The sequence below is a fragment of the Tenebrio molitor genome, chromosome 6 (assembly GCF_963966145.1).
Source record: "Tenebrio molitor chromosome 6, icTenMoli1.1, whole genome shotgun sequence".
Lineage (NCBI taxonomy): Eukaryota > Metazoa > Arthropoda > Insecta > Coleoptera > Tenebrionidae > Tenebrio > Tenebrio molitor.
In genome coordinates this window covers 7,787,111-7,813,140 of record NC_091051.1, presented here as the reverse complement: position 1 = coordinate 7,813,140, position 26,030 = coordinate 7,787,111, and the positions used below count along the sequence as shown (strand labels likewise).

The following is a 26,030-nucleotide window of genomic DNA, read 5'->3' as shown; positions in this document are numbered from 1 at the left end:
CCCATTTGGTGATAATGATTTTCTTCTGTTTTTATACTTACTTTGTGTTGCTTCGCTGCCCTTGCTCAACACTTTACTTCATTTCTCAGTCCCTTGATGACATATCTACGTTACTCCTGAACAACAAAGCTATTTAACACCGAAAGAATTTTGGAAATGGGTCCAAAGGTTTTCGAGTTTATTCGGAACATATAAACATACGAACATACGCCCCAGTATGTATAAGTACATATACATAAATATTTTATGTACATACGAGTGCCAAGCCTTACCTATTTGTTACTTAGAAATCAGACTAGAGAAATGTTATAATAAATATAAGCAAAATGTGACAGACATTAAAATTCACTAGCTCGCCAGTAACTGTGCTTGGTTTATGGATTTTATATTCCACGAAGCGAGCAAATATAATCACTGACATGCAAATTTACAGCGGAGAGACATTTAAAATTTACTAAAAATACATTTCAAATGTGTTGTTCACGTAAATTTGACGTGATTGTAAGATAGGCTACTGTCATTGAGATCGGTGTCAACTAACAGAAGTTTAAAATTGAAAACAGAAACTCTTGCTTTTAAATGTTCTCATCAGTAAATAATTCCAATGGAAACAAAATATTTTGGTTAAGAAATCTAAGTATGTTTTGAACCCGGCGAAGGACACAGGCAAAAGCAGAAAATAAATTATATAAATTACAATAGATGTTTCACAAGTAATAATGAACGTCACAAAAGTTGCGACGCAACCAACAATACATGTCCCCCATAGTTTTGTAGTTTGTATTTTTATTAATGTATAACATTAAAATAAATACACACGTAATTGGTGCAAATGTAATGTTGGCTGCATCACAAATTTCGTTAGGCTCATTACATATTACTTGTGAATCACTCTGTATAAAAAATTCAAAGAAAAACCACGTAAAGAACACTTTTAATTGAAATATTTAACGGAAGTGATTTAACTTGGTAAATGAGTTTCTCTCTGAAGTGACAACTATTAAAATAATAGCTCCGAGTTATTAGTCTTGAAGTCAAGTAATCCTATAAAGTTCCTCTTCCTAAACATTGCAGCTAATGAAGCCTGTTTCTTGTGGTTTAGTATTTCCATGCAATTACAACTTACGATTTAGAGGTTCAACAGATCGGTGTTTGTTAACAGTGCAGAGGAAAATATCTCTCAGAACTGTCTCCCTTGCCTTGTTCTCTTTGACATATTATTTCTAATAATCCCACTGAAAACCCGTTTGACTTTTTCAGACTTTTTACAACAAAACACCGCAATCCCGATCCAGTTAATTAACATTCAACCATTATTACCACTAAATGACATTTTTACAGAAAACATCGAACCGCACAAAGTTAGCTTTTTCAGTCTGCATTCTAGCAAACACGAAGAGGAGAGCTTTATAATTAGTTGCAAACAAACCAATAATTAATGGAACTGTTACAGTGGCAGAGTCGTAATTAAAAATTTACAGCTTCAGTGTGCACTCTGATATTTCGTAATTCCGTTGAAAGATTTAGCTAAATTTTAATTAAAAATTCAAGTTGATTGCTGATAAAATTATGTTAGCCGTGTCCTTTTCGCCTTTGTTTAAAATGCATTCTGACCCAAATTATTAATTCGCCGTAAACGAAACGCCTCCTTTAATTCTCGCCGTTGTTCCATCATAAATATTTATAAAAGAGGTCAATGCGTCCTCGTCATGTTAAGCTGTCGCTGAGATAGAACAAAAAAATTACCATAAAATATTAACGATTGCAAATGGGACAAACATCGTGTAAATATGTTGTCGGTAAACAGCATTAATCATGGGCTCGAACCCTCGTTGAAAATTAATCACAATTAAAAAATTATTTAACATCGGTTTTTCAAAGCTACAAAAAATTCCGCCCATTAACAGTTCAACAATCATTTTCTCTTGTTGTTTGGCGAAATTTACACTTGATTGATGTCGACTAAATTAACATTGACAATATTGCGGTAATATATCACAATTTATTTTCAAACAGGGATACACGGGCAAAAGTAAAAAATGTAAAGGGTTAATTACACACTGTCGAATGCGAGTAGGATACAATTAATGTAAATAAATGTTGACTTGTCGTGTTGCGTGTTTAGTTAATTTTATGAAATTATTATTCTAAATTGGACTAAATTAAATATGTGTCCCCAAAAAAGCATGACTTTGTACGCCTTGGATCAGAGTTTTGGAAAACCTCAATAACGAATAGAAACATCCCTCATTAACAGTTTTAATGAAACGGCAACATTGGACGAAATTTGTTTTGGAACAGTAATGGTAAATTTGCTAAGGGGAAATTATAAACAAATATTTATTTAAATCTGTGTGAAAAATACCAAATCTCAAACCATATAGGGAAAGTGAGACAAGCACTTCCGTGTTGTGAGTGTTATTTTTGCTACAGAAAATAATAATAATATTGTTTTAATGAGGAAAGATATTCTGTAACAGAAAATGCATCGTCTCATCATAACATCTAAATCTTAGAAAAGGCTAAACTGTTATGATTGCTCTTACTTGCGCACAGTGTAGCTCTATTTAGATGTTTTCGAAGAAGTTGATTGGAAGTCAATGGAAAGAAATCTTTGACATCTTACACAACAAATCAATTTCCCTGATGAAGCTCTCGGCATTATTGTCAAAAACATTGGAAAACTCTTTGCGTACAAAGGCGACTTCGACGAACATTTTTTAAGACATGCTGCATTAAAAATAAATGCAAATAAACAACAAACAAAAAATAAAACAGTTGTTTATTTAAACAAAAAATATGTGAAAATGAATAATGAATTGTAGCAAATATGAACGAAATAGTTATTTGTGTATCAAGGTCAAAAAGTGCATTTTTTTCGTTCTAGTTTTCTGGCCGAGGAGCAACCGAGGCTTGAAAACAGGCGAAGACGGGCAGAGTTGCACATTAAATTTTTTAGGCGATCGCACGAACTAGAAAACAAAAAACTTTTTCCAAATAGATAAATTTATTAATACATATTAACAATTTTTTATAGTATGTATTTTTTTCCAGACAAAACTAGAAATTTACTACATATTTGCAATACAATTATTTACATAATTTATGGTGATAGGACAATTATCGGTTTTATCGGTTTCGTTGCTAATTTACTAAACAGACCAACAGATGGTGCCACGGTCAGCGTCCGAAAATGAGTTACTTTTCGTCCGCTTGTGAGTACGTAAAATTACCGTTTTCGTTAAGGGTACCTAAAAAAATAATGAGTACATTTTTTCTTGCTATTTCTATTTAAATACATATTATAACAAGTGATGTGATTATCATCGATAATATCTACGAGTGAAATCGAGTTGTTTCGGATTCATGAGTCATATCATCGTTTATTAATCATACCGCGAGAAACGGACCAAAATAAAGTGATAGGTTCTTTAGTTTTATGTTATCGCTGCAATATCCTTTTACTACCCTATTTCAGTCAATTAAAACCGTTATAAAGGGATCATGTGACGCATTCTCAATAACATAATCTAAAATATTGCACTTTTTCTACGTAGATTTTACTTTTTATGGAGACGGTTGTTATTTAATAGGACCGACTTGGCCAAGTTAATGTTAGAAAAAATGTAATATTATCTCGTTCTAAAAAAATTGAATCCTTAAAAAAATCATCCGCTACGAGTCCTGTGAGTCCCGCAAAGCGCAAAAACAAAATTGCCGCAAATTTCTTTAAGGCAGCCTTAGCTCGCACGCCATAAAAATGGGGAACACAAATTACGCAATAAATTACGTCTTGCAATGGCAAAGTTTGTGCGAAATGCAAGTTTTTGTATCACTTCATTCGGTCTAGGCGGCTTCCAAACTCTACATTATATTTGAACCATTATTATCTCGAAGGGACGCATGCGATATTTACATTTATTTTATTGCCTCGCCTTAATATATCCACATGCAATGTTAACATTCAATTAATTTCACATAAAAAAGACTGTTGTTCCAGCGGAGTAAATCTTATCACATGCGAATTACGGAACGAAACAAGTTTACCAACTTTCTAATTTAAAAATTCTGTTTATATTTTGATTCTTCCCCTAATTCGAAAAGAAGTAATAAGTTCAACTTCATCGTACAAATTACGAGTTAAGATTAAATCAGAAAGCAACTTCACCAGCGTAAATTGATTAGAAGGACGAAAAACAATTTGTAAGTTTTAATAAAACAATGTTCAAGTTTTCATTGCGTTTTTTTTTTCTCTCTTTATCGGTGGTTTGTGTGCGCTTGAAATTTCTTATAAAGTGCCAACGAAAATGGAAAAGCAGAAGCAATTATCTTTACGACATTTTATAAATAATATTGCTTCGGTGCTCCACAAATTTCACTTAAAATTTTTAGTTTTTCGAACACACAGAGGCATTTTATTTATTTTTCAAATCATTTATTTGTATTTTTATTTGATGTTAAAACAACTATTAGCTAATATACAAAGGAATTGTAATCACGAATTGAAGGTTGAAATATATTTTGGTTTGTTGGTGGATTTATATCATGCGTTCAAATAAAAACGTGGGCTGAGTAGGCGTTGAAAAATGTAAAACATTTGGAACAGTGTAAATTTTGAATTTCCCGCCGTTTGACACGAATAACATTCCTTTAAGTTTAATCGGCACATAATTGAACATCGTTAGTTATTCTATTTTTAATATCTATAAAACATTGCAAAGAAAAAAAAACAGAAGGGTTTATAAATTTTAGGTTAGCTGTCAACATGCTCAAATTACAACTGTCAATTTACACTTTAAAAAGCAAAACAATTGACGGTTTCTAACGCCTTCCCAGACCAGGATTTCATTTGAACGCCCGATATCACCAACAAAGCGTTGGTCGTTTAGTTGAACTTATCCGAAGTGTAGGAAGTGTGTAGGAGCTTCATTATTTATTTGTATTTTTTTTTATCAAATGTTTCGTTCGTAGTACCAACGTAAGCACACAAATTATTTAATACATTTAACATTTATGTGGATTTATCAACAGCAGAGGCGTGTTTTTGCTGGTGTATTTTAACAAAACATAATTTGCAAATTCTAAGAAAAACCTACGCTACTGTTTTTAAAATCTATAGAATTAATATAAAACACTCCCACGTGGATGTGGTGTAAAAAGTACAAAAAGTAGATGAAATTTCAAGATTAAAAAAATTAATTTACTGCTACTTACATTAAGAATATTTTATACCAATCATAGTTAACTTGATATGATTTTTTTTAAGGGAAGAATCTTGTCATCAAAACATCAAATTTGTACTTTGTGGGATTTTATATTTTCATTTCATTATTCTTGTAATGTTAATATACGAAAGCTCCTCCTACGCTGCTGTCTAATTAAAAAAACAAGAATGTCCAAAATGTATTTTTTCTATTTTGCACCTATAACACAGTCAGTATAACACTCAAACGGGTTTCGAAAAGGAGGTCTTTTCGATACGCGGTTTCAGGAACATTTACTTAAATTTTTAATGTTGGCAGTGACTCATAGCGAGTTGTTGCTAGGTGATCACTGCATTTCACGACACTTTAAATTCAAAACTTACAATTGTTCGTCTATTTACCAGCGTTACCAACCCTTATATTTGCCAATTATAATTTTCCTAGCATTATGTTTTGGAAATTTAAGGGGTCAAATAGAAAAAAATATAGTATTATACTTGTTTTATAAGCCATTTTGTCGCACTTGTTTGCTTATAGCACTCGTCGCTGCGCTCCTCGTGCTCTAAAAAACGCGTGCGACAAAATGGTATCTTATAAAACTCGTATAATAAATAACTATTATATTCCTACTCATTTCTCTAAACTTTGGTGACAGCTTCCTTGCTACAAGTTTTTGAAATCTTTCAATTCTAATTTTTTCCAATTTCTCTTACAAAATATTTGTCTTCTCTGCGAATTTTAGTGCAACTTATTCACCAATTTAATGAAACTAGACGAACATTTAACGAACCTACAAAAATTAAAATTATTAAGAGAAAACACAATTATTTAACGAAAAATGTGGAATTTGTCCATTAACGAGCACGAGCTCGAGCAACACGTCTAAGAAGCGTAAAGTGTTGATGAATCGTTTGAAGGGGAAGCATTTATGACCTAGTTGAAAACGAAAAGAATTAATTTATCTGGTCGTCCATAACGTGTATTTCAATCCACAGCAGGATTCAATAGTAAGGAATTGCAAGAGAAAATTTGCTTCTAAGAAACTAAAAACAATCTTCAATGTGAGATTACATGTCTAATAAGAATACTTTTCATATTGTTCTAAATCTAAAAGAAAAAAGGAATAATTTCTGTTAATAATTACAGCGTGGAAAGTTCGCTAACCTGAAAAGCAAATGTTAAAATGTTAAAAAAATGTAATTTATTACAGAACGCGCGGCGCATCACCGAAGAATTATAACTCCGCACCTGGATAAAGTTAATATTTAATCAAATCATTGTGATTGCACATACACAGAGCACCTTGTCGTGTTTGATTAATGTTCCGTGGGATTTTTACATTTATTTTCAAGGGGATAATTACGAAAAGTATGTAGGCGTAATATCGCGCAAGGGGAATCCGTTAATCCCGTCATAAACGACAGTAGCGACTCGTCGTGTTGCGTTGAAAAATTCCGTGCACCGATAAAACGAAAGCGACGAATAAATTGTGGATGTAATTGAATTGAGCGAAAAAGGACGTGTAAGTCTTAAAAGTGGCAGTGTGTGACATTTACGGCGACTGAAACTCGTAAAAAGACGTAATTGGGAATGGAGTTAAACGTGCTATAATGTTTGTGTAAAGGGAAATCTGATTAGGCCGGCTATGGCTCACCAACGTTTTCGACAAATTCGTATCCGGTGCTGGGCGGGAATTTATCGCCGAATTGCATCGTTTAAAAATTGTAATTTGCAACTTTAGTGTGGGTTCGGCTCGAAACGCTAACGCAAATGGATTTGCACTAAATTTAATTAAGAGCACTTAACGCTCACGCGACGAAAGCTGGATTTAGTTTTAACTTTTCTAATATGTCGTACTGAATTTACTCTTTTAAATAAATAACCAAATCATTAAATCCCACATTTAACCGCACTTCCAAAAATATAAAATCTTGACGTTAACATTTTTTCTTATCATTTTCTCCTGTGCGTTTCAGACAGCCATTAAGCTCCTTTTCTCATATTGTCCATATGTTTACAAATTTTTTCATACACGCTAGTTTTGAACCATCTGGTAGAAAACAACAAATTTAAGTTATTCGAAACATTTTATTATTGATCTCATTTTTTCTCAATGAAATGCCTATTTGACAAAAACTGCAAAACTATACGCCGTAACGCTGCCGTTACGAACTCCATTTAGAATTTTAATTAGATTGTATAAGAATTCTGACACCCATTAAAATATTTAAATAATAAATTTTAATACCATTAAGCTAATTATGCCCGCTTAAAACTGTTAGGAAATTTTAATTATTCACTGCTTTCGTTAAAAATTAATCAAGTAGCGTCAATATCCTTTAAGCAAATTGAACCTTTCAGATTAATTTTACCAAAAGAAATTAATTTGCATTGTTGAATTTTTGCTAAAAAAGTTGGACGAGGAAAGGAAAATAAGATTTGACAACACAATAATTTTTTCACTTATAAATAAAATTACTATAATTATTATTCTTTTTGAATACTTTGTATTTTGCTAATATTGCTATTCGCATCTAAGAATTTTGGATGACTTGTATTAATTAATTAAAAATTAAAAATTAATTAATTAATAATTAATAATAATTAATTTTTTAATTTTTAATTAATTAATACAAGTCATCCAAAATTCTTAGATGCGAATAGCAATATTAGCAAAATACAAAGTATTCAAAAAGAAAACAAATCAGAGCAGGCGTTGCAAATTATCGGTCATGTCGTAGCGAAATCCTGTGCAAATAAGCGTTCAATGCAAGTGCGTAGACAATTTGTGGTCTCAAACGCTACTTTATAATAAATCATAATTCATACCTCATTTGATAACGGAGAAAATTTTAAAAATAAACAAGAGCCACATTTTACATTCGTAAGAATGGGTAATTTTCCAGCTTTATTGTTAAATGTGAAAAAAAGTTTTCCATTTTGGCAAAGTTTGCCGACGTTTCCTGTAATTGTAACAGAATAATTGGTAAAGTGTGTTTTACCATTGAAGCAAGAGCATTAATTATTATCAATAATTAATTAATCAATAATAAATTTTTCGAGAGGGAGACAACCAATAAAACGACTGTGTATAGCAAGTATACATTTGTGTACGATAAGCTAAGACAGACGTTTCAAACAAAAGATGAGGTAGCACTCTTGATTTATTTTCTTAGCTGTGTAAAAATAAAAATGTTGCATATGGAATACTAGATTTAACGTATTGTAAATTAAAATGAATATAATTAACAGTTGAAAAAACAAAAATAGCTGTAAAACTTTTCTCGCTATTCTGTTTTCTTCCCTTGCCTGACACCATCTTTACCTCCACAGATTTTTTTTACATCTGTAAAATAATAATTCCATCATACCAGTGTTAAAATTTCAATTTGAAAACACTTGTTTTGCTCATAGAATATTTGAATCCTTAAGCTTTGATGTGTAATTACTAATTGGGTTCTAAATTATTCTATAGTTCATGAACAAAATAAAATTTTCTACTTTATAAATTGAAACTAAAATCACTGATACGTACACTAATTTGATTTTCACTCATCGATCCTTCTACATGAGTGTTCAATGCTCAATGAGTTAATTATTCAGAATTTACCCTCATTCAGTTTCATTTAATCAGCTGATTTTAACAAGTTTTTTTCTGTTCAACATTCAACAAACACAGATATTTATGGAACAAAGTTAATCGGGTATTTTTTAACAATACATCACGTAGGTATATAACAAACAAATTCTTCTGTGTGTGCAAATTTGCAACCATCGAATTTTGTAATTTCAAAATTTTATTCCGTTCAAAGCAAACATTGCAAGTAAACATTTTGCATAATATAATTGTGTACATAAGAATTATTATTGGATGTTGCAATCACTTTTGCAATCAATGACATCTACCTTACGATTCAAATAATCACAGAATTAATCCACTTTCACGTTCAAGAAAAAGTGGAGCCCAAGCTGAATTATTATTTCTTCAACGTGAATTATTTTGAGGACCACCTACTGCCATCTGTTTTTCAGTTGAGTGTTGAGGTGAAGCATATGAAAGTCACCTCACAATAGGAAAAAGCACAAGTTAAAAGGTTAAAAGCACATGATAAAATAATTGGAGAATTTGTAGTTTTGGTTAATTTAATTTAATTTTTTAACTTTACTTATTTTATTTATTTTCGATTGTTTGGCGAACGAAAGAAATTTCAATAAGTTTAATTGAGACGAACATTTAAATGCAAACATGCCAGAAACTAGTTTTCTTTTTCTTTTTTTTTTAATAAATTTTTTGTTGGTTGAACCAAATCGATTTCCAGAGAAACATACTCGTAATTACGTTTAGCTTAAATAATAAATCTGTATTTTTAAATCTCTGTCTTCACGAAATATTTTCATCTCTATTCTCTTGAAATAATGTTACAAACTCGCAAACAAATTTCAGGAATTTTTGTGGCATCCCTTCGCATTGTTTCATCCGACTCGATTCCAGCTTACCTTAAATGAAACTTTCGTTGCTGAGACAGTTTTTCGTCCAAATGGAAGTCATCACTGACGCTCTCATCAGTACAACCAGCGGCACTCAAACGTTTCCTTGATCCGATGTAGCACATTCACTTTGTGGTGTGCTCGCCTCACCTGAAATATTTAATCCAATCAGAGCACAACTCGCACATAACAATACAACTCTGAATATAGTCTCTCAAGTTATCCGTACGGGGTGAGAGGAGTGATTCGAAACCGAGGGGTGGCAAGCTTCAAAAACAGACTCCTGAATAGAGTTCGTGTGCAGCTATTAAAGAAACCGATCGGTAATTAGATCTGACAATCGGGGCAAAACGCTTTGTGTGTTTAATTTCTATATAGTACATAGTGGCAAATAGTCGATAAAGCTCGTCACAGTCGACTTGTTCTTTTCATCATCGCACAAACTCGCTCTTATTTTATATATATCGCTCTGTGTTTTGTTGGCAGCAGTGCCACCCCGCCCCCCGTCGCCATTTTGCTTTCCGTTTCATGTAACGTCAGAGACCCCGAAGGCAGCTCAACCAGAATCACGTTTCGTTGTTTTTCACGCCATCACAAATTAATGCCTTCGGATAATTCCGTTCGCATCACTCGATCTGTAGCGGAAAATACATTTTTGATGTGTTGTTTCCATCATTAGTAGAGGAAGTTGCGAACAAACTGCAAATAAATCAAGTTACTGCAGCGGTCCGTGAAAAAAAAAATATCACAGACACACCGGGTGTTGCGAAAATTGACCGGGGGACTGTTTGATTTGATTCCTTCGACAAATATGTACATTTTGTTAAGTTGGCGATGTGGACAGGAAATTCCGGAAATATCGAGAGACTTCCGGGGGATTATTTATGGCGTCGACGATAGAGTTACGCTGCTTACGTTACGTTCGCTCTCTATAAATTAATTGCGTCCATTCGTTCGGAATAAATAACCAATTTAAAGGGACGTCTATTTGTGGGGCTTAACCGCACATTATCTCGTGCGAACTAAAACTAAACAAAGGTTTTATAAAAATCATCCGTTTAGTAGTTGAATAATCTCCGCAGTAAATCCAGCCCGACTACATGTAATCACATACAGCTTGCAAATTCATCTTGTTCCGTGTTAAATTTAAATTAAAATATTTTTAGAAAGACAAAACGCTTTTTTAATTAAATTTGCTATTATACAACTTCTGTACTTGAAATACAAACGCCAGAAACTTCTGATGGCTGAAATGCTGTAAACTGAATAAAATGTGCACTAAAAACATACAAGACATCTACAAAATCTTGTTTACAGTAATTAATACAAGATATTTTATGTATATTAAGCTTGAAGAAGATGAAGTGAATAATAGAGTGATTTACGATATAAGTGGGATATAGATATTATTAACGCACGTATTGTGAATAATTGTCCCACGAGGCCGTAGACTGAGTAGGTATAATCACATACTGCGTTAATAATAATAATAATAATTATTATTATTATTATTATTGTTGACGGCTAACAGGCTTGACGCCCAATTAGAAGCCCTGCCAAAAAGAAAATGATACACAAAACAAAATCACAACACAACCACCATTACACAGAGAGCAATAATGTAATGTAATGTAATAATATGTATAATATCCCAGGAATATCGTACAAAGTTTTATCTATCACTGTTAAAATTATCTTAAAATAGCCTGACTTTGATAGAATAATAAATTAATCCGGGTGACAATAATGTCTATTTTTTTTCAAGATGAAGGCTTAGTTACCGAATAACAACAAATAGAAATTTAAAATTTTTCGGAGGTGAAACTTATTTTGTGCTGTAATTTGCTTGCGTTGACTTGTATTTTTGAGTTGTCAATTTCATACCGCACTAGTGCTATTTATTTTTTTTTTTAATAATAATTTCATTGCCGCACTCATTGGGATTCTTATTATGTAATTATTTTCCGATTTTATTTCTTTTTATTAAATGTCTAAATGTCATTCGCAGCAGGAAAAAAATTAATTAACAAGTTAGATGTTAGCAAATTTCATATTGGAACAACCAGATAATATTGTGGAACATAATTAAGTCTTTTGAAAAATGTTCCGATTATCTTATAATAGAACCAAAGGCACACATTGCTTTAAACAAATGAATTAGAAAATCTCGTAGGGTAGAAAACTTGTTGAAAAAGCTGTCATCACAACGACGCAAGTTTTTGATAAATCTTTATTGTAAAAGCTTCACAGAAAAATTATTTTCCTTTTTGCTTTTCTCTCTTTCGCTGTTTCCTTCAAAATATATTACAAAGTAACATGTTCTTTCTTAAATCACTCAAAATGGAAATATACTGTCACCAAAGTGATTCTTACAAATTTTTGTAAATTAATCACATATTTATTTATCATTCCTTATGGAGAATTGTTTATTGTGCTTTGAGTTTAACCTGAGGTAGAGCACATAAAAGCTGCCTCACGCATTATAAATAAATATCCTTTATATTCAGCTAACTCCAGAAAAAAATATAAAAGAGTGAACACGCAAACAATCACAAATTGTATTTACAATAAACCCATCCTCATACTACGTAAAAGAAAAAAGAATTAATACTCAGCTTTAAATTTATTCAGAGTTTAAAACAAATATTTCATTACAGTTGTTTTTGTTACTTTTATAGGAAAATTTATATTTTTATGTCCCAATTTGTAGTCGTCAGATGCTGGAATTATGTAACATCATTTCAAGAGCATAAAACGCTACTCATTCCCAAAGATGAACCTGACAGTAGGAGATAACCGTTATTTTATATTTCACAGGTGCAAAAAACTGTCGACAAATACACCCAAAGCGAATTTTAAATGATAAATAAAAGTTAGGTCAGGGTTCTATGACGGACGATTGATTTCCGCAAACCCTCTGTCTTATACCACACGTTTTTCAGCTTGAGTTGTGAACAAGAGCAACAAAATTCTTGTCTGAAGTTTACCTCTTGATTTCTTCTTGAGGACTTTGCAGAATAAAAAAAAAGCTCCCTGCATGATAATTGTGATTTATTGTTGAAGATTCTGCCAATAATATAGTCAAAAAATCATTCATTAAATCAATCATTAAAATATCATTAGCTTCTGCTTCCTCTACATTTACTAGTTCTACTACTAAAAAAGAATTGCTTTTGAATCGTCCGCACCTGATTCAAGAAACATGTAAGCACATTTTTGCACCCAAATGGCATTCACTTTATTAATGAGCAAATAATTAATGTTAAATTATTATGGCAACCCTGACGAGAGTTAAGTAACACTTCAAAGCAGACTTAATAACAGTATTTACAACGAGATACAGTGCAATATTTCATCAATCAGTAATAAATAATCATGGTTTGTAATTACAGTGTTAGCGTAGCGGATTAGCAACAGTAATTGGTTGGTTGCATTGTCACTAAGATCATAAAGCGTCGTAACTCTTTGGCTGATATCTAATTCAAAGCGTTTCAACAACTTTATCACATTGTAAGAAGAACAAAAACTTCTGAGCGTCATTTTTGCACAGAAATTTTTTTTTAATTTTCCTACAAAAAAAGTTGGGGTACTAACGCAGAATTCAAGGTCGAGTTATATTTTGTTTTTTGTACTGATTATTTCCTTCATGTGTTTAGCAACCAATTGCGTGACAAATATTGACCAATCAAAACTAGAAAACAAAAAATAACCCGATAAAATTTCTCTAAAATGCACACTGTGCAATAATCTGATAAAAAATGCCGATACCTGATTTTTTTTTTAAATAAATTATTTTGAATAAAAAGGATTTGAAATAATGCGTTTGGTTTCATTCTATTCAGGAAATAATCAGCCGTATACCCCTCGTGCAAAATTTTAATATCGCCAAATTTTTTGCTAATGTACTCAAACATCCATAAATTATTCGGTCAGAAGACCAAAGCCCTCGACTTCGTCTCGTGCTCTTATTTGCTAATAATTGGTCTTCTGACCTCATTTATGGATGTTTTCGTTCATTAGCAAAAAAATTTCCGATAAAAAATTTTGCACTTGGGATATAATATGTGATTAATACTAATCCATTTTCAAATATTTCACAGTTAACATAAAATTCTAACGAAATTTTTGTTTGCCTAGTTAATTAATTTTTAAAGGGATAATCCTCTGGGCGCAAGCCCTCATTCAAATTTAATACATTCTCAAAAAGGAGGATTTAAAAAAGCTGAACCATTCAGCTTAATTCTCATTTATCCACTCTAATTGCAACATGCTTGGTGTGTATTAATCACATTAAACAGCAAATTAATACTGACAGCGAAAGGTCCGCCAATGTATTAGTTATTCATTGTGATAATTCTATTATTGAATTGAGGGCGCTGATTAGGTTCGAGATAATATTTATCGGTCCCTTTGTCGATCTTTCTCTAATGGAAATTACATTAATTTGATTATTTTCCGCTTTGAAGATTGTTTAGAATCCTGACAATGTCACATTCCTTGCATAACTCAAAAATTAAGAACAGATCCGCAACAAAAAAATTCACACCATAGAAATAAATATGGGAATTTGCACGGCGAAGGACAATTCGAAGGACTACACCCTGTCTGAACATTTGATTTAATAGTCTGGCTACGTATGCAATAACAAAAAATTTTTAATGCGCATATTCCGTGTTTTGTGCAGAACCGGTAATAAATTTATCTCGAAAACAGTTTTGAATTCCAGTTAGGTGAACACGAGACAGCAAAACCAGTGGCGTGCAAGGGCATTTTGTTCTTTCTTTTCTGTTTCTTACGGGGCAGTCGCATACTTAAAAGGCTTGAAATACTCAACATGATTATTACCGACTATAAAGAGGAATAGATAACAGAGAAGTGGCATAAAACGGAATGAAAGAACTTTTATCGGCGTTATGTATGTGTAGTGATAATGCCGGAATGCTAACTATGACCCTTTTTGCATACGTTCCCTACAAGTTTCAATCATTTTTAAACGCGAGCGTCTTGCATTGTGTAGCGAGAATTGGATTTCTTGTGTCGAGATGATAACATGACGAAAATATGGAGGTCCAACGCAGTGGTGGCGAGAAAAGTTGTTATTATTTTCTTGTTATTAATAAAAATCTAAAAGCTACACTAACAAATATAAATCCATATCTCTGTCCATTTGTTTGTTAATGAAGTAGAAAAGTATTTATACAAATTTGAAGTAGAATGTAAAACTTATTTTTAAACTTCAACACATTACATATATTGAATGAATTTGTTCATACGTATTTCATCATAATTTATATTGTAAACAATTTGTTTATAATTTGTGTAATTACACTAATAGTTAAATTAAAAATTAGAAAGAAGTAGAAACGCGAGGCGAGCTCTCTACACAGCAATGCACTCAGCAGAGTTCTAACCCTACTGCACTGCTCTGCGACATTATGTCACGGGAAACAAAGTGTAGGACACAATCGAAAACTTTTGTCTTCCAACAAACTTTGTTTAAAATAAATCGTTCCATTACTTTTTGAGTTAAGTGAATACAAACAGATAAATAAAAATTCTAAAAATTGCTAAAATGTCTTGTGTATCACGTAAAAATAGTTTAAATATGAAAACAAGCGACAAACACTTTTTTTACATGTGTAAAAATGAGTTACTCAATAATATTGTTCTATTGCCGGAACGTTATAGATCTGAATTGGGGACTTGTTGTTAAGTTGGCACTACCAGGAAAAGTAACTAGGCGTGCTTATAAGGTATGTTGAATTTATTATGACAGATTTCTCACTAACGTACAGTTAGTTCAGTCATAAGTTTTAAGCGACCTTGAGTTTGACAACCACATCTAAAACGTTTTTACTATAGTTGGAAAGAATTAGACTATTACAGTTGGCTGCGAAAAAAACGGGAAAGGAAAATTTTCCTAATGTAAATTTGGTTTTGTCTATTTGTCAATTAATTGTCTAGTTGACAATACCTATTAAATCATTTTTAAAAATATCATTGAATTTTGACCATAATTCTAACCTATCTCTCGAAAGAAGGTTTCACACTATGAAAATATTGTAAAAATGTGTTAATTTGATTCTGACAGTTCCCGTTTTTGTAAAACCAACTGTACAGTGTTACGTCACAAGATTTAAAAGTTCCAATGAAACAACTCATACTCCTAAAACGGTAGTACAATAGCGTTACGATGTGTTGTCATGAAACCAAAAAGCTGAAGAATGGTTCCAAACCAAGCACTAAAGTTATGAGAAATTTAGTGGAGAGTGGCGTTGCAACATTTGTGCACCTTTTCACATAACTTATTCATAAAATTGAACTTAGACAAAATAGAACAACAAATGGTAGAAACTTTGCATATTGTTTTCATTTGGCTACACCTATTTTTATTTGCTTCCCTCTGAAAACAAATTGAATCGCAGCTGCTATTTTGTTTCTAGAATATTATGCTAAATAGGGGGCTCTGAAAGGTTTCACATAAAAACGAACACACATAGAGCTTAATTGTCCCTTACTTCAATCAACATTTTTGTGAGTCTTATACTTTGTGCCGTATCGATTTTTTATTCGGTCCAATTCGATTTTACAATTATTCTAATTTGACGCAATTGTTATTGCCAGCAGAAAAAAGAGAAGAGGGAGGAAAGAAGACGATAATTTACACGATGCCGCAGTAAATTAAATTTGTTTTGACGCCTTTTAAGGGAGTAAATTATTTTTATTGTGTAATCGATAAGCGGTTTTTATTGGAACATGTTCGCTCTCTTCTTCATAACCCCAGAGAATTTAGCAGATGGAATGGAACAGTTTATTTATCGCAGAAAGATAACGGGAAATTGGTAAATAGATTTTCGATTAATCATCTGGAAGGTTTTAGCCGGAATTTTAATTAAGCACATTGTTTAGAATTTTGCAAAAGTTGGATTGTACGTACCTTTATCGGCAGAGAAAAATTCTCTTTATCGAGGTAAAAGAGATATCCATAGATATTATTTTTGAACAGCTTGGCGGTTAGTGATGTAAAAAGGGTCGACGACGCTGACTTCTGTGGATGGACTAGTGGACCCAGAATATATTCATGGTACACTAAAACAAAAAAAAGCTATTATTTTAGTGGATTTAATGTGAATCTCGTTACTTATAATTAACCCACTTTTAATATTAACAAAACGTTAAATTTTCTTTTCCCATTGTGTGTATTATATCCAATTAAAACTTTAGAACTGTCTGATGAAAATACACTACAACAAATTAAGCGATTCGAACTGCTCGTTTGTTTAAAGTTCTACAACTATTCTCATATTAAAATGTTTCTCTAAATTGTGTGCCATCAAACCAACAAGGACTCAACAAACGTTCTAACTGGGGAATAAAATTAAAAACTGACAATAACTTGTAAGGTAAACAAACAATTATTTGCTAAACTGAAGGTAAGGAGCGTTCAAAAAATTTTCTGTCAAACAGACTGTACACTTTGACGTTTCTTTCGCATACAGAATCTCACTTTCATCCATTGTAATGTAAACTGTTTTTTGCCAAAGAAATAATTCAGAGCGTTACTTGTTCACTGAATAAATGACGATTGATATTTTTAGTTTGACATATGATGAAGCTCCGCCATACGTTAACAAATCAGAAGTAAGCATGACGGCACGTGACCCCAAATTCTTTGAACAACCGTTATAATTATAAAAGCCGATAAGTGGGATAAAAAGTACAATTAATTATGTGAATAGTTATTGAGGTATTGGGTATTAAGTTATTGAGTATCACCAAAAATGTTTTATTCAGACTGATGTCCTACCAATTAATTTGTGTAGCACTTTGATCTCAAGCTTTTTCCTGGTTTCCTGCAAATGTTTCGTCAATATAAAGATATTTTTATCATCGACGGGGTTTTCACGTCAAGCTTCGTTCTGGGAAAATCGAATAGGTTCCAGAAACAGCAAAGAAACAACATTTCGTTCGCGCCAAGTCTTGTACCGGTCGATTAATCTGCATGTTACGAGAAAATTAGTGAACTTGGGGTCTCCAATTCGTTAGGCTGCTTTTTTATCTCTTCGACGATGTTGTTATGTTAAAAAGGCCTTAAATTATCCTTAATTCATGACAGGAACGGAACGATGGTATATTTAGCAATTGTAATGGAGCAGCAATACAAAACGACCAGATACACAAATTAATTCAGATAACGCCTGAACTAATAAATCACGTAACATTTTCCCAAACGTAGATATAGATGTGTCATATAATATTGACTAATTCATATTGCGTACTGATAACAATAATAGAATTACCGGCACTGTGTAATTTGTTTTGTAAATTAATTTCGTGCATAAACATCAAACAATTATTGACTTTCCGAACAAAATCGAAACTTTCAATCTATCGAGTGCAGTTTCATAATTTTCCGTTTGAAAAATCTAACGGTACCGTTCGGATCAACTATTCTTATTTCTCATTTCTGCAACGAGAAGGGTCGGTTTCATAATAAAATCCAATACGAATAAATAAAAGGAAACGGTTTGGTTGAGACTAGCAGCTGTAGTGCTTTGAAAGCCGATATTTGTACGGAAGTTTATAAACATCCTGTTTATTTTTTGAGAAAAACTAGTGCACAACTACTTCAAACAGTGAGTTCAATCGATCGTTAAAATGCACACAAGGATCTCCAAGGATTTGCCATTGCTTTATGTGCCGAAATCTATCAAATTTTCTAAATCATTATACGTCGCGCATTTTGCGTTCCGAAAATGACAATTATTTTAAATTTGACATCTTCCTTTTAGGTCCGACCTATCAGTAATTGAACGCGGATACTTTTTCTGTTTCAAACTGCCGGAACTAAATCAGAACTCTTTTGGTCAACTTCATTAACTGTTAAACTTTCTCCTTCGATTGAAGTTTCCGAACAAGCCCTAGGCAACTCGCTGCCGCTTAGCTTATTCAGATGGAGTTTTTTTGATAGATTGCTGTTTGTGCTATATCATTTCGACAGCTGAAATTCTTCCAAACTGAGACGATTTTCGATTTTGTCAATGTAGCAATTTTTTAAAACAACAAATTAATATTTTACAGTACAATTTTGTAAAAATGGTGGAGGCGCCGGGATAATTTTTAAATAAATCTAACGATATCTCTAGTATCGTTTAAGCCAGATCAAATATAAAAACGGCATTTTATATACTTCATTTTAGTGAATCGAATGCAAAAAATTGTATTACTCTTGCTTTAAAAATAGTTAAGAAAAACGCAAATATGTTTTATAAAAATGGTACTTAGTGGTGCGGAAAAACTCGTTATCTTTGTTATTATTTAAGCAAGATTAAATATAAAAACTTTGTTTTATTGATTTATTGGTGATGAATTGAATACTAAAAAACTCTACAGATATACACCAATAGTTAAATAAATTGTAAAAAAAAATGGGGACAATTTTAAAATACATTTCAATTATTATTTGCGAGGTTCACCAAGAGTGGGAATTTATGTGAGAACTAAAATAGATGTGCTCCAGCAGTCCATTTAATAAATTAATATAAAGCAGGTGGTGAAATAAAGATAACGCTGGAAAACACTAATTGATGGGAGAACAATGAGGCACTAAAATGGAATAGAACGATTATAAGACATCAATATTGCAATAAAAAGCTGGAAAAGTAAGCGAGAAACGGAAACGTCGTTCGGAAGGATCCTCGGAAATGGAATCTGTCCGAAAAGCGTGAGGGCGGCAACAACAAAAAAGAAAATTTGTTAAAACGAGTTAATTTCGTTTCGGTTTCATGGGATTTTTACAATAATAATTCAACGCTCCTAGATAGAGCAAAATCGAAAATAGCTGAGCTCGAAGGAATTGATATATTGACCGGTAAGAGTCGAATGCAGACCTTCTGGGGCAACCAAATTAAACCTATAACCTCACTCGGCAGATCGTAAAGTTTACTGCACTCTTATTGGGACCGTTTTCTCTCCAATACGATATTATAAAAGTCAACCCAAATAATATATCACTCGCAAATGTATTCCCTTGCTAATATTTGAAATAATATCCCTACAGGAATATGTAAATTTTATTAGCCTAGTCTGATATTAAGAGAACATTTCGACTTGTTTTCGCCTCTACCTGTACTATGCATCCCAAAAATCATTAAACCTATTTTATTATCCTTTCGGTAAACATAAAGCACTAATCGTAAATCATAATCATGCTTCGTGTACTACACCGACCGATAAAATTTACAAGGACTGCTCCTTAAGCGCTTGATTCACGGCGTGAATTTCAATTCGAAGCTTCCTCATGCGGACCTCGAACAATTCGATTCGTTTAAAAAATTCGTTTTGCAAGACGCTAATTTAAACCGAACCCAATTTACCGACGCTGCAAAATGTATAGACTCGTTTGCAGATGACATTTTTTACTCTACAAACTCGCAAAATAATTCAATTTCTGCACTTCGAAAAAGAGAAAAAGATTTGACTGGAACCGAACTAAGTACATATACGTGTCTAGAAAACTCTGATGAATTTTTTACATTATTAATTTCGCTATTGCCGTTTTAGCTCATATCTCGAGTATTAATCGAATCCAAATCCAAAGTTTAATAAAAACTATAACGTAAAATTGGTATTGGGTAATTGAATATCAGCACTTGGCACAAAGAAGGTTAACCGTTCATTGAACGACACTTCGTATCTATAAACTGTGTAGTAAAATCTCAACACAATCTAAAATCAATTACCCTCGGCAGCTAAGACTACAATCTAACATTGAGGCACGATTTTTAAAGTTCCTCTAATATATATCTACTTTTCTGAAAAGCAACGAAACCATATTAATACAATATCAGTCTTTTCTGTCAAGCAAATGTATGATTTAGCATTTACTTGAATGTTCTTTTGTAGTAGAAATAACAGAAGATAATTAAAAAATTACAGGGTTCAAAAAAAATCTTACGTCAATATTGCCTATATTTAAATTCTCTTTTACTTGACAGTTATTACATCCTTCTTTAACTATTTTCATAATTAAGGAGAAACAAATAAAAAAAAAGTAATTAATGTTTATACCGTGAGTTTTTTATTTTACTGAACATAGGATTCATGGATCTGTAAGTTTGGTTGCCTATTTCAAATGAATTGACTCATTTTAGAACTGAACATAGCCATTTTACATTGTATGTTCAGCGAAATAAAAAACGCAGTGTATGTATTAATTTAATAAATATACAGGGTTATTCGCATAAGATGACGAGCCTGACCAGGCAAAAATGCAACCCAAAATACACTTTACAAAGCATTCGTTGTGTTTTGGTATTTAAAAATTAAATTAAGAATCCGAGTAGTATTTTATTAATTTGAAAGGTATATCTGTCAGTGCATTTTTCGTTCATAATTAGTATTTGAAAAGGTTTTCGAATGGTGACAGAACCGATATGATCCTACTTACCCATTACTTTTGTGATTTTAATCGCTTATTAAATCATATTTTATTGAGAGAGGTATTTTTCTGTCAGAACTTCACATTCATTTGGCTGACGTTAAAAGCTGTATTTTGATAATGCTGGATAATGTAATAGGGATCGAGATTGCTTTGTGAATTGACTTTTGGGTTGCATTTTTACCTGGTCAGGTTCGTCATCTTACGTGAATAACCCTGTATATACAGGGTATTTCACGAGTGATAATGAACCCGGCGGAATTGAAAATGCAACCCACAATACATTTCGAAAAAGTCCAAATACGGCGATTAAAATGTATTTGAGCGATGAATAAACAAACATGGTCCTTATTTATGGCGAATGTAATAAAAAAGCTTCTGCCGTTGCTTATTTATGCAGATATAAATATTTTCCTAAAAACTCTTCGTTTTTTCACAATTTCATTTGACGTTTATGTCAAAATTTACGAAACTGCACAGCTAACTTTTTTTATGTTTTTAAATCAAAAAACAAATTTCCACTTTAAGTTTGCAAATGTATTGTGGGTTGCATTTTCAATTCCGTCGGACTCACTAATATTGGTGAAATTCTCGGAAATTGTTCGTGCACTAGGAATACTTATCCACCTATTCAATGTGCGTAAAATGCTTTTCCATACATGCGCAGTTGTCAGGAGTGTTGCCTATGCGACTTTAACCACTTCCAGAAGTTAGTAACATTTTTAGTGCAATTTTTAGTAATATTTAACGTTTCAAGGTATGAAGCAAGCAAGTTTGACTTTGTCGATCCTCCATATTTTTATTTACAACCAGGTACACAGCAATTCGCAACCATGATAGCACTTTAAAGAATTAACTAATATTTTCTCTTGTTTTAATCTCAATAACCGTGTCAATAACCGACATTCAGCTGTGAATGAGTGTTATGACCACAGACAATTAAACTATAGTAAGACACTTCAATCCCATATAGTAATGTAGGAATAGCTTCGACGGTGCTGCTCCGCACGCAGTTGGCCAAAACACTCCGTCGTATTTATTCGTAAAATTTCGACTATTACCGTTGTATTTAAAACAGTCAAAAAATATTTGTCAAATGTGACACTTTTCTGAGAAAAATAAAAATGTACTTTTTAAAGATATAAGACTTTCTGTGAATAAAAAGGTAGGAATTAGTGCCATTTATTAAATGAAAGTAATTACAATAGCCAACGTTTTCAGTATTGAGAAATTGTCAATAAGAAAACAATAAAGAAAGGAAAAAAATAACATTTTCTACTTTTTGGGCAATTTGTGAATCTGCTACGTAATTTATAAAGGTAAAAACTTAAGTGATGAAACTTCTTAATAAAGTTATACTTTCAGTTTCAATTCAAGACAAAAAGAAACCAAACAATAGTGTGTGCCCCCGGTACCTATTCTTTTAAGGAGCATGACAAGTTAAAATTGAAACTAAAATACACAGTGGGCCGAAAAAAACGGTACAAATTTTGTTCGTTCATATCTTCCTGAGTTATTAAGTTTTTTAAATGATTAATATACCAGTGAAAAACCCAATATTTATAGAAAAGATGAAGGCCTCTTGCTGTGCAGATAGTCCTAACTCAAAAGTTGTGCGTCATAACATGAAGACATACAAAAATTCTGGTTTTGAAGATTACCTATCTCAATTATGAGTTTTCAGATATGGTTCAATCAATATGCCCTCCATTTTTATTAGCTATCATTTGTAATCGTCTTTGTCCGTCCCCAATTACAGAAGCTACATATTTGTCTCTGAGGTAGCTGATTCCAGCATTCCGTTAATTGTTCAGGAGCCTTCAGCTCAAGGTATATGATTGTTTGTGCCACTCGGTGCGATGTTGATATTGCTCCATCAATCACTAGTGAAGACGATTGCAAATGGTAGCTAATAAAAATGGGGAGCATATTGAACCATATCTGTAAAACTTATAATTGAGAGAATTTTTGCATGTCATCATGTTGTGACGCACAATTTTTGAGTTCTTGACAACAACAACCTTTTCTATAAATATTGAGCTTTTCACTGGAATATTACTCATTAAAAACACATAATAACTCAGGAAAATATGAGCGTACAAAATTGGTACCGTTTTTATCGACCCACTATGTATATATGTATAACAGAAGAGTTGTGTGTTGTGTTGCCAAAATTTACGATCTAAGTGTATTTTTGAATAAAAGAAGTATTGGAAAGAAATTACGTATCGCCTTAGAACGAAAAATTAATTTTCATGGTTTATTTGTAAAAGCCATTTTCTGGAAATTAAAACAAAATTGTTGGATGCATCAATCAATTTGATCATTTATAAAAAAAAAACTGCAGGACGTAAGAAGAGAATTTAAAAAAAAATCGTCAAAGACATGTTACTTACGAAGAAAATGGGGATTTTCTGAATATTTAATTTTAGTTTTGGTTCTAGTTTTTAATTTAATTCATTTATTGTTAATTTTTCTCATAATTAATAAAACGTTGTGCATTTTAAAGACATTTTACATTTGAAATTAATATTAAATGAGGACAAAATTATTAATTTAAACAACTCCATCAAGCATGCTTTATAAAATTAGTTCGGCCAACTGCTCGCGCCGCGCTGGAATCGTGTTTCCAAAAATTGGGTAGCAATGCGACGTCTTACTATAGTTTAATTGTCTGTGGTTATGATTGTTTGTAGCTTTAGCCACTTCTAAGCAGTGACAGCGCGCGATATACAAAAAGAGCTTAATAACGCTTTCCATACCGACTCCTGCGCAATCGTCTGTCTTATTTTAACATTGGGAATTTTATTTCTTCTATCTTTTTCCCACTCATTGCCTTCTTCCGTTGATTAGGTGGATTACAACTAAAAATTTTATTCGTGATAAAACAGAAAAATCATTATCTTCAACAGTATTCGATACTTCTCTGTACACTCGCAGTCTCGTCGATCAAGATTTAGCACGATCGAGACTTAAATGGCAATTTATAAATCTCTTTTACAAGAGTGAATTTGCAAGCTGATAATGCAAAAGGCAACCACGAGACATAAAGCTATTAACATTTACATTAGAAAAGAGGACAGCGGTTTAAGTAAATCCACTTTGACAAACTATTGATTTATGAAAATGCATAAGCTTTACGCGATTGGAACAAAATATTATTTTCATCTGGATTTTGTTAAAAACGTTAAGTTTTGTATTCACAGAGAAAATTTGTCCTTGGATTCTTGGTAAATTTTATGAACTATTTTTACACTTGCTTTCTCTCTTTCTGTTCTGACTTCTCCTCTTTTCTTGATACAAAGCAAACTGACCTTTACGTCGCCATTGGGTGGAATACAAAAATTTAATCTCTACCAAAAGATAACAAACAGTTAATAAAAATTGACCTTTCCGAAAATTTTTCCTTATTTTACACTGCTGTTATATTAATTAAGTTTGTTTGTTTGCTCTTTATCCTCTTTTTCTTTCCAATTTTGTTAGGTTGCTCCTATGAATACAAATTGATGTGTCCGAAGAATTTTTTCTTATTTTACACTCCTACTTTATTAATTAGGTTTTTTGTTTGTTTTTTATCCTCTTTTTGTTTTTTATCCTCCCTATTGTTAGGTCGCTCCGGTTAATAATACAAATTAACCTGTCCCAAGAATTTTCTTTATTTTACACTCCTACTTCATTAATCAAATTTATTTGTTTGTTTTTTATCCTCTTCTTCTTTCCAATTTTGTTAGGTTGCTCCTGCTCGTTTCTCGTTTCTAAAGACTCTTTTAATCTTTGCCTTCTAATAAACTTTAGTGCCGAGATTCAATTTACTACAGGGGTGCATAATTTCTTAGTGATTTTATTTTCCAACCCACGATTTTGATCATGTCGTCAATTTTCCTCAATATATCCCAGCAGCTGTCATTCAAATCCTTTTATTGTAGGCAGCTGATATTTCACACTTAATTTTTGCTTCTCGATTTCAAAATCACTAAACAATAAAACTTTTAATATTATAAATATTTTCCCTTTTCTATTTTAGTTTCATTTTGAGGCACCAACTCCGTTGCCATTTAATTTGTTTCTTCTTCATTAGTTCTAAAACCAATCTAACTTTTGTTTTTGGTTGAGATTCCGCCTTGATCTTGCGTCATTCTCATGAACTAATTCTCTGTCATTCATGCTGACTTTTACTTCTATAATTATCTGATTTATAAAGTAGTAGTTTATAACGACACCTTCAAAAAAATAATATTCAACTACACCGTCCACAACGGTTTAATTTGTCTTAAATATTTTTGACTTGCTGCCAAATTGAAAACCTTTCTTTTGCTCCATTATAAAATATTCTGCTCCACCTTGATTACTTTTAGTGTTATATTACGTTAATAAACACATCACAGAAAGAACAAACGTTTTTAACTATAATTATGCTTAATTCATAAAAATGGCGGAGGCGCCGGGAAAACTTCAAAATACTTTTCTTTCTCTATTTTTTTTGTTGCTGTTGAAAGTAGTGTTTTGTCCGTAGGATGTAATTGTAATATATTATATTTCTTGAACAAACGCTTTATCCTTTCTGGTCTTTAGCCAAAATTAATTTCAATTTTCTTGAGTGCTGTATCCTGTCACTTCGTATAATATTAATTTGCGTATTTTGCACGTTTGTGTTGCGAACCAGGCAGGTTCAAACATTCCTGTTGTCTCCAGAACAGTAATTTAAAGTTGACGCTTAAACGATTAAAAAACTTTTCTTATTAACATTTGATCTTACCACAACAAATGGTAAGCGTAGGGAGCCGTCAGTGGGCAAGAAGCAATCCCCCAATCGATACACCCCGTGCCGCTCTTCAGAACGCGGCATCAGCTTCTAGAAAAGTTTTTTATTTGCCTCCCTGCGACAATCCGAACCTCAC

General features: G+C 32.3%; 1 protein-coding gene and 1 long non-coding RNA gene across 5 annotated transcripts in view; one reads left to right on the top strand and one right to left on the bottom strand.

The window, feature by feature from the left end:
* LOC138132936 (chondroadherin) overlaps nt 1-26,030 on the bottom strand; it is a 125,504-nt gene that overhangs the window by 25,739 nt on the left and 73,735 nt on the right. For all 3 annotated transcript variants that reach the window (XR_011160223.1, XM_069050673.1, XM_069050672.1), the window contains 2 exons: nt 16,630-16,781; nt 9,702-9,842 (listed from right to left, as the gene is read on the bottom strand). The gene's annotated coding sequence lies outside the window, so the exon portion shown is untranslated. The remainder of the gene's footprint in view (nt 1-9,701; nt 9,843-16,629; nt 16,782-26,030) is intronic.
* On the top strand, nt 22,120-23,446 carry LOC138133942 (uncharacterized). 2 transcript variants are annotated; one of them, XR_011160579.1, is made up of 3 exons: nt 22,122-22,297; nt 22,354-22,451; nt 22,498-23,446. It is a non-coding gene; the product is annotated as an uncharacterized lncRNA (long non-coding RNA). The 2 variants fall into 2 exon arrangements; XR_011160578.1 differs by having other exon boundaries at nt 22,120-22,451.